Here is a 7,508-nt window from a genome sequence, read left to right as displayed (position 1 = left end):
GATCACACACACATAATAACATATACTAGTATCATTTAATTATAATAAAATATATATTATTTAATTATTTTTTCTTTGTACTTTTTTCTCAACAATGTGTACGTGACCAAATTGAGACTAAATTTTAAGAGACCACACAAGTATTTCTCTGACAGAAAAGGCATGGTTAGGTAAATGGAGTCGATTTCATTCCTCAAATGCGTGAAAAATCACTCTTCTTCCCGTAAGCTTTTTTGATTTTCGTTTTGTGTAGAATAAGAAGTGACAGCAGAGTATTTATATATAGAAACACTTCGGTTAACATAAACCGAAGTAATTCAGCGAGTGGTTTATATAAACCGAAGTCCTTGGCCTGCGGTTTGTAAAATCCGAAGTTTTCTGGCAAAAAAATTTTATACCGCAAGGTGCAAAATGGAATTTTCGGAAGGTATAAAAGAATTGAGGGGATCGAAAAAGAAAACTTCGTCATTTTGTTGGCAATAAGGCTGTACGGCTGTACCAATCAAGGCCTATGAACATAAAATGTATTGAGCTAAACCAATTAACGCCCAATACTAACAAACTGTACAACAAATACAAGCATAAAGAAGAAAGTAAGTGGGGATGCCTTTGACGGTGGAAATTAAAAAAAATAAAATATTTTGTAGAATAAGACAGAAAAGGCATGGTTACGCGTATGGTTACGTACGGTTAGGTAATGGATTCGATAAGCACTATCTATATAAGTCCTCAAGGCTCCAACAAAATTAAAACGTTAATAATTAATTAATTAACTGTGGAAAAGCTGCAACCTCTAACTATTATTTTATCTTTCACACTTAGGAAAAATGAAGGTGTACCAGTTAACTATTTTGGCTTTAGTTCTAAGCTTTGCGGCTTCGTTAGCTAGAACACACACCTTTCTCCGAGATGAAGAGAAATCATATCTCACATCTCCGGCTCCACCAACAAAAATTGTGCACCATCATTATTATTTTCATGTAAACCTAAAAATAGCATTGCCAACTACTGGTGCGGCTGCTACTGCAATTGCCATACTCATATGGATTTATCAGCATAGAAACACCAAAGAAAACGCGAATGTTGCTACAGATATTGAAGTTGCGGGTGATGAAGCCGTGTAATCAGAATTTTCTATTTGGTGTGTTGTATGATTTTAGGGTTTGTTTCTTCACTTTCGGTCTTTAGCTTAATTTAATAAACAAGTGTGCTATTATTTTTGAGTTATGATTCTAGATTTGATGTTTTGGAGTTGAAACATATATTCTAAAACAAGTGTACTATTATTCTATGTTGAATTAAGAATTTTTGTCTTATTATTTTTGTTTCTTCATTTGATTATTATATATGATTTTATAATTGAGAACTCTCTTTTAATTAGAGGGTTGTTATTTAAAAATCACATTTTGCAAATAAAAATACGACATCGTATATTACTCACTCTGTCTCTATGGACATACATCGAGGTGCTCAAAAATTAATAAGAAAATCAAATAGTGCATGTATCCTATATTACTCACTCTATTACATAACATTTTTCTTTTAATTATGCAAATCTTGTCATATATGCATGCATGCAAATAAAACATTCGTTTATATTAAAAATCTTCTGAAAAATTGTGCACCATCATTATTATTTTCATGTAATAAAATATTAAGAAGCCTGAAATCTATGCTTATATATAGAGGTTGTTGGATGAGGATTCACTGCTGTCCTATTTTGGTGCAGAGTAAAATTGCCTGAAATTTTGAATTAATTAATGAGTTACTGTATTATAAATTATTGCTTGTATGTACAGTAAACTTTTTACTTTAGAGGAGTACTTTTCATAGTAAACTTTTGTCCTATGTACGTGGAGTTGATGCTGTTGGAATATTCGTTCTTTTTCGTATTTATCGCTTCTCTCACTTTTGAACAAATTTGTTAATGATCTGAAGTGTGCCACTCGTTTTTTCCACTCCTCTCATGCTTGCTTTGCAACAACCACAAAAATATAATCAAAAGAAAATATGATATTTGGTTCAGGTTTCACTCGTTCTTCCACTTCTGTTTATGTTTTTTAGATCAATACTGAGATCTGATTTTGTTTCAGATTTATTAGCAAAAAATTCTATTTTTTTTATAAAAAAAAATCACTTTTGTTATTTTACTTGTATTTGTTTTGAATTTTTATGAGAAACTGTTTTTTGGAACAAAATATGAGGTTTGGTTTGGATCTATTATTTATTTTTTTGGATCTAAGATTTTTTTTAATGTTTAGATATGCTTCTGTTTATGTTTTTTGATCTACTTTTTTCTAGATCCTATCATATGAAGATCTATTGTGTAGAACATATAATCTATTTTTTTTATTGGTTTACTTTCTTATTTTTGAATATTTTCTTTTGATTAATTTGTTTTCTGCACTTCCAGGTTTTTTTAAGAATATTTTATTTCATATACTTATTCTAGATATTCTTATGTTGGATGTTTCTAGATATATTTAGACTTCTCTTTTTTTTTTCCACATAAATTAGACTTCTTAGAAACAAACACCTTCTTAGATTAAGTTCTCATTAAGGGAAATGCACACTTCAAAAAAAAAAAAAAAAAGTTCTCATTAAGGGAAATGCTGGTCATAAATAAATTTTGACTTTTGAATATTCGTTACGCAATTATGTGACTCGTCGCACGTGGTTTCATCCATCCTTTTTCTCTCTCATACAATACTGTACCATATTTTATATGGTCCAACTTTTTTTCTTTCTATCTTCTTTCTGTCTCCAACCATTTTCTAAATAAATTAATTTATAACGGTGCGACTTATTATTCATCTATTTTTTGTTATGTTTATCTTCTGTTATGTTTTGACAGCTTCTTTTGTTTCTGGCATGTCATCCTTGGAAAGAGAAAGTAAAGTCAAGATTTTAATTTTGCAGAATAATTTTTTTCATGATCGAACAATAAAAAGTATAAAGTTAATTGTTTTTATTAATAAAAAGATTTGTTGAACAATTAATAATTTCTTCTAGGTTTTCTCATACTTCTTACTCTCTTACTGCATTGTATTCATCTTCTTTATTTATCATTTGTTATTTTTTTTTACACAATCAAAATTAAACATTGTGTTAAACATAGTATAATTGAATACCACATTGACAGCAAAGAGCCTTTAGCTCTTGTTAATTTGAAGATATAATCTATTTTGTATCAGACTTCTTATTTAGTGAATTTTGACACATTTTGTGCCAAATTCACTCTTTAATATATTTTATTTTCCAAAATAAATTTTTTATAAAATTTTAATTGAACACATAATTCTTAAATCTAAATTATGATTTTTCTAAAATTTCAATTGAATACATCCCTAAATCTTTTCTTTAGGTTTCTAGAAACACCTTCTTTTTACTATTTTTAAATAATTGGTGGTCAGTTGGAGGGACTATTGGACTAATTCTTGTGTTGTTTGAACTTTGAAATCAAACACTTAGACTCTTTTATAGAAACAGTGCCATTCATACTGTTGGCATTGTTCTCCAATAGAAACCTGACATATGCATTTTTTTTACACGTCATTAATTAAAAAAACTAACACCGTTTGGAAATTTAGAAGAGTTAACGTTAACCCCCAGCTTCCAACGACGCACACATTCTGGTGTACGATTGAAAGAATTCGCACACTATCCTTCGATTTCCTATTGTTTCTGAGTTTTTTTACTTCTATTTCCTTTTATTCTTTGCTGTTGGCAAACCCGGAACAATTCAATTTTTAGTGCCCTTTGTTTTAGTGTTGAGCTTTTAAAGGTTATGCAAATTGAAACGCATAATGTCCAATGTCATTAACATCTTTTCATGGTTGGAGCTGTGAGAGAAAGGCCGATAGAGGCAAAATAGCCTTGGACGATGGGAATTTGTTGTTATTGGCTTGTTGCACAGTATTGTAGAGGGAGACGGGAAAGTGATGGAATCACCATAGTGTTATTAGTTTAACTGGTGACGTGTAAAAAAATAATATGTGTCATATTCTTATTGGAAACAGTACCAACAGTGTGTATGGTACTGTTTGTAAATTTTCTCCTCTTATATATATATATATATATATATATATATATATATATATATATATATATGGGAATATTTTTTTTTATTATAAACAAATTTTAGATAAAGAATAGTTTGGTAATTTAATTTTAGAATTTAATTTAAAAAACATTACCTAACCGTTTTACACAGACACATCATACTTACATTCATTCATAAATGTAAATTTACCAATGAAGAACATGCTCAGGTTTGATTGAACTAGTATCCAGACCCGTGCCACACACGGATAAAAATGTGCTCGTAGATTTATTGACTTATAAATAATATATTTTACTTTAAATTTAGTTAAACAAAAATAAAGTTTAAAGTCAATTTGTAGAAAAATAAACATTTCACAAAATTTTGTATTATTTTTTTTCAACATATAAGTTAGCACAAATTAAATTTAAAACAATCATTTTACTTAAATTACTAATATAATTGGGTTGGATTTCAATCGAGGAATCTTGCCGTTAATATCAAATCATCAAAGTATATTTTTTCACATTTACGACCAACTCATTGGGACTAAATTAGTATGTTCATTCCTCTATTAGCTTATTTTATATCTTTGTCAATCCTGTTAAATAAAAATGATAACATCTTATCATTTTTCAGTCGTATTTCCTCTCTCTCTCAATTGCAACTCATCTCTCTTAGTCACTCTTAGTTGTATTTCCTCTCTTTTCGGCATTCACTCTCATCTGATGTTCCATCTTACTCTTCAATTTCACACGTAATTTTTAGGTTGTCATTTGCTATTTTTAAATTGTGAAAAACTTCTATTTGAGCGTTATGACATATTTTTTTATCGTAGCTTGTATTATTATGTTTTACTAAAATTATATCATAATGTATTCACATTATTTTTCTTTTGAAGAAATATATTGATAATATTGATCAAAAACATATTCGATCCATGGTTATGAAGTTAGAATAATACATTTTTTTCATTCATAAATGTAAATTTACCAATGAAGAACATGCTCAGGTTTGTTTGAATTACCAACATATACAAAAGGAACGTTAACGCATACATTTCGCACTTGAATATTATTTTTTTAATAATAGCATATGAATACTATTAATGATATTATTACAGCAACTTTAAATTATAAAAAAGAAAAACAATGTAAGATTTTATACGAAAGCATTAATTGTTGGATTAATATAAAGCACAGTGATTTTTATTTTCTCAATACTTTGTTTTGATTAAAGACAGAAAAATATTAAAGATGAGTAATGATCGTACCTGGTGATCAGAATAGATTGATGGCCGGTCCGTTGAGCAAGCTTCCACACCGAAGGGGGGGTTTGTACCTGCAGGTGCTCCGATGCCTAAGTCAGCAAGGTGAACAAGAGAGATACAAAAGAAGAGAGAGAGAGTTGAATGCTTAATGATTCAGAATACCTGGCTCTCCTGTATAGGAGAGCTTATATAGTGCCCCCAGCGCTGGGCCAAAGGTTGGTCTATTGGGCCGGGATAACCGGCCCAATAGACTCAACTGCCAAGATAGTCCCTGTATCGTAGGGGAAGGCAGTTATTTGCCTTTATCTTGGTTGGAGCCGTTCCGCTATTCGCGGGTATGGGATAGGCTCTGTGACAGCTGTGGCTGGATAAAGGAGCACGTGTTAGACGTGCTGCTTAGCTGTTAAGCTAAGGCTGAACGAGTCGTCGTGCACGGATAGTCGAGCACGTGATTAGCGTGAAGCTAATCTGTTATGTCGAGCAGGACGTCATTGGCTGACGTGTCGGGGAGGTATCCCCTTATTGGGCCATGCCCCAAATGTCGGGCATAAGTGATTGGGCCAGCTCTTGGCCCAGTCCAGAACAGGAGCCCCCCAAGTCGTTGCTCCTAGCTATAGGAGTAATGACTTAAGGTCCATGCCCGTGTGTCGAAGAGTTGTTTTCCTCGCCAATCCTAGGAGGATTTCATAATTCATGGATTATGACTGTTGCTCGTTTGCGTGAGGAGCGCATTTGCATGTTGCTCGTAAATTCCTCTATGGTACGACGAGGAGGATTTTACAAGGAGGAAGCTTCCTTTTGCTCGTAATGCGTGCCACGATGTTCGTGGAGGGAATTACGGGGAGAGGATTTTCCCCTTGGAAATTATTGGTTTCTTAGTTCCTCGACAAATTGTCGAGGACAAATTATGTTAATTGCATGTTTGTTAATGCTGCGCGTTTTAGCGGGCACGTTCTGTGGCGTTTGTTTTGCTTGCCCGTAATTCGCGCTTGTCCGTTATGTCGGGGAGATAATTGCGTTGGTGATGACGATGAGTCCCTCGAGAGACGCGTGGTCTGTTCGATGGGATGTGAAAAGACAGACTTTTCGTCTGATCTTGACACGTGTTACCTTTACTAGAAAGTGTAATTATGACTTGGGGAAGTGTGATGGTTGCTTCGTTTTACGAGGGGAGTTTGGGACCGTTGGATCAACGTGTCGTTTGGTGTCTTTCCAGATCGAATCTTGGCCATTTGATGGCTTTTGATCACGACCGTTGGATTCGAATCAACGGCTATGGGACGATTAGGCGTGTTGTTTCGTGATGCAGGTGCAGGGATCTGGAGAGTCTATAAATAGGTGGGAGAAAGTTCATTTAGAACTTTTCCTTTCTTCTCTTCATTTGTTGCTCCACTGCTGCTGCTGTTGTTCCTATTTTCCCAGATTCAAGGCTATCATACTCAAGGTTTTTGCACCCATCTTTGTTTAAAGCTCCAAGTCTCTTTTAATCTCAAGGTAATTTCTCCACTTACCCATTTGTTTTGAAATACCTTTGTGTTTATGCTAGATTCTGTGTTATACCCATTTTGTTTGTACTAGTTTGGGTTTTCCCTTTGGGTTTTGAGCTTTCATGCCCCCTCTTTGTTTGAGAGTAAACAGTTTGGGTTACTGTTATTAGTGATTTTCGATGTTTGATAGTGGTAGATTCGCTGTTCAAATGCTATTTTGTGCCTTGATTTTTTGGCGTAGTTTGAGTTTTTTGTCCGTTTTCTGGGAATATTGCCATGACAGTGTATGAACAACTGATGATTGTGATGAGTGTTCTTCGTTTTTCTGGAAAAAATGCGATGAACTTACGAAGGAGATGATGAACATCGTATGAATTTCTGGGAATTCTATGAGTTTTGCGTCGGGGAGGAAAATGTTGTTTCCTCTCCCCGTAACAAAAGTTAGGTTAGCGGAACCTTGCGTCGGGGGCTTTCTCCCCGTTTTTGCCTTCGCGAGTTTTTAAAGTGTCTTTATGAATTGTATGAATGTCGGGGACCTTCTCCCCGTTATTTCGTTGAGAAAAGTGTGGATATATGAGTTTATAAAAACTCTGTGTCGGGGACCTTATCCCCGTTATTTCGCTGGGAAATTTCTGTAGATATATGAGTTTGTAGAAACTCTTTGTCGGGGAGCCTCTCCCCGTTTTTAACTTTAGGTTTTTATGCAAAA

Source organism: Trifolium pratense, linkage group LG4 (assembly GCF_020283565.1).
Source record: "Trifolium pratense cultivar HEN17-A07 linkage group LG4, ARS_RC_1.1, whole genome shotgun sequence".
In the NCBI taxonomy this organism is placed as follows: domain Eukaryota; kingdom Viridiplantae; phylum Streptophyta; class Magnoliopsida; order Fabales; family Fabaceae; genus Trifolium; species Trifolium pratense.
Note: the sequence above shows the minus strand (reverse complement) of the source record.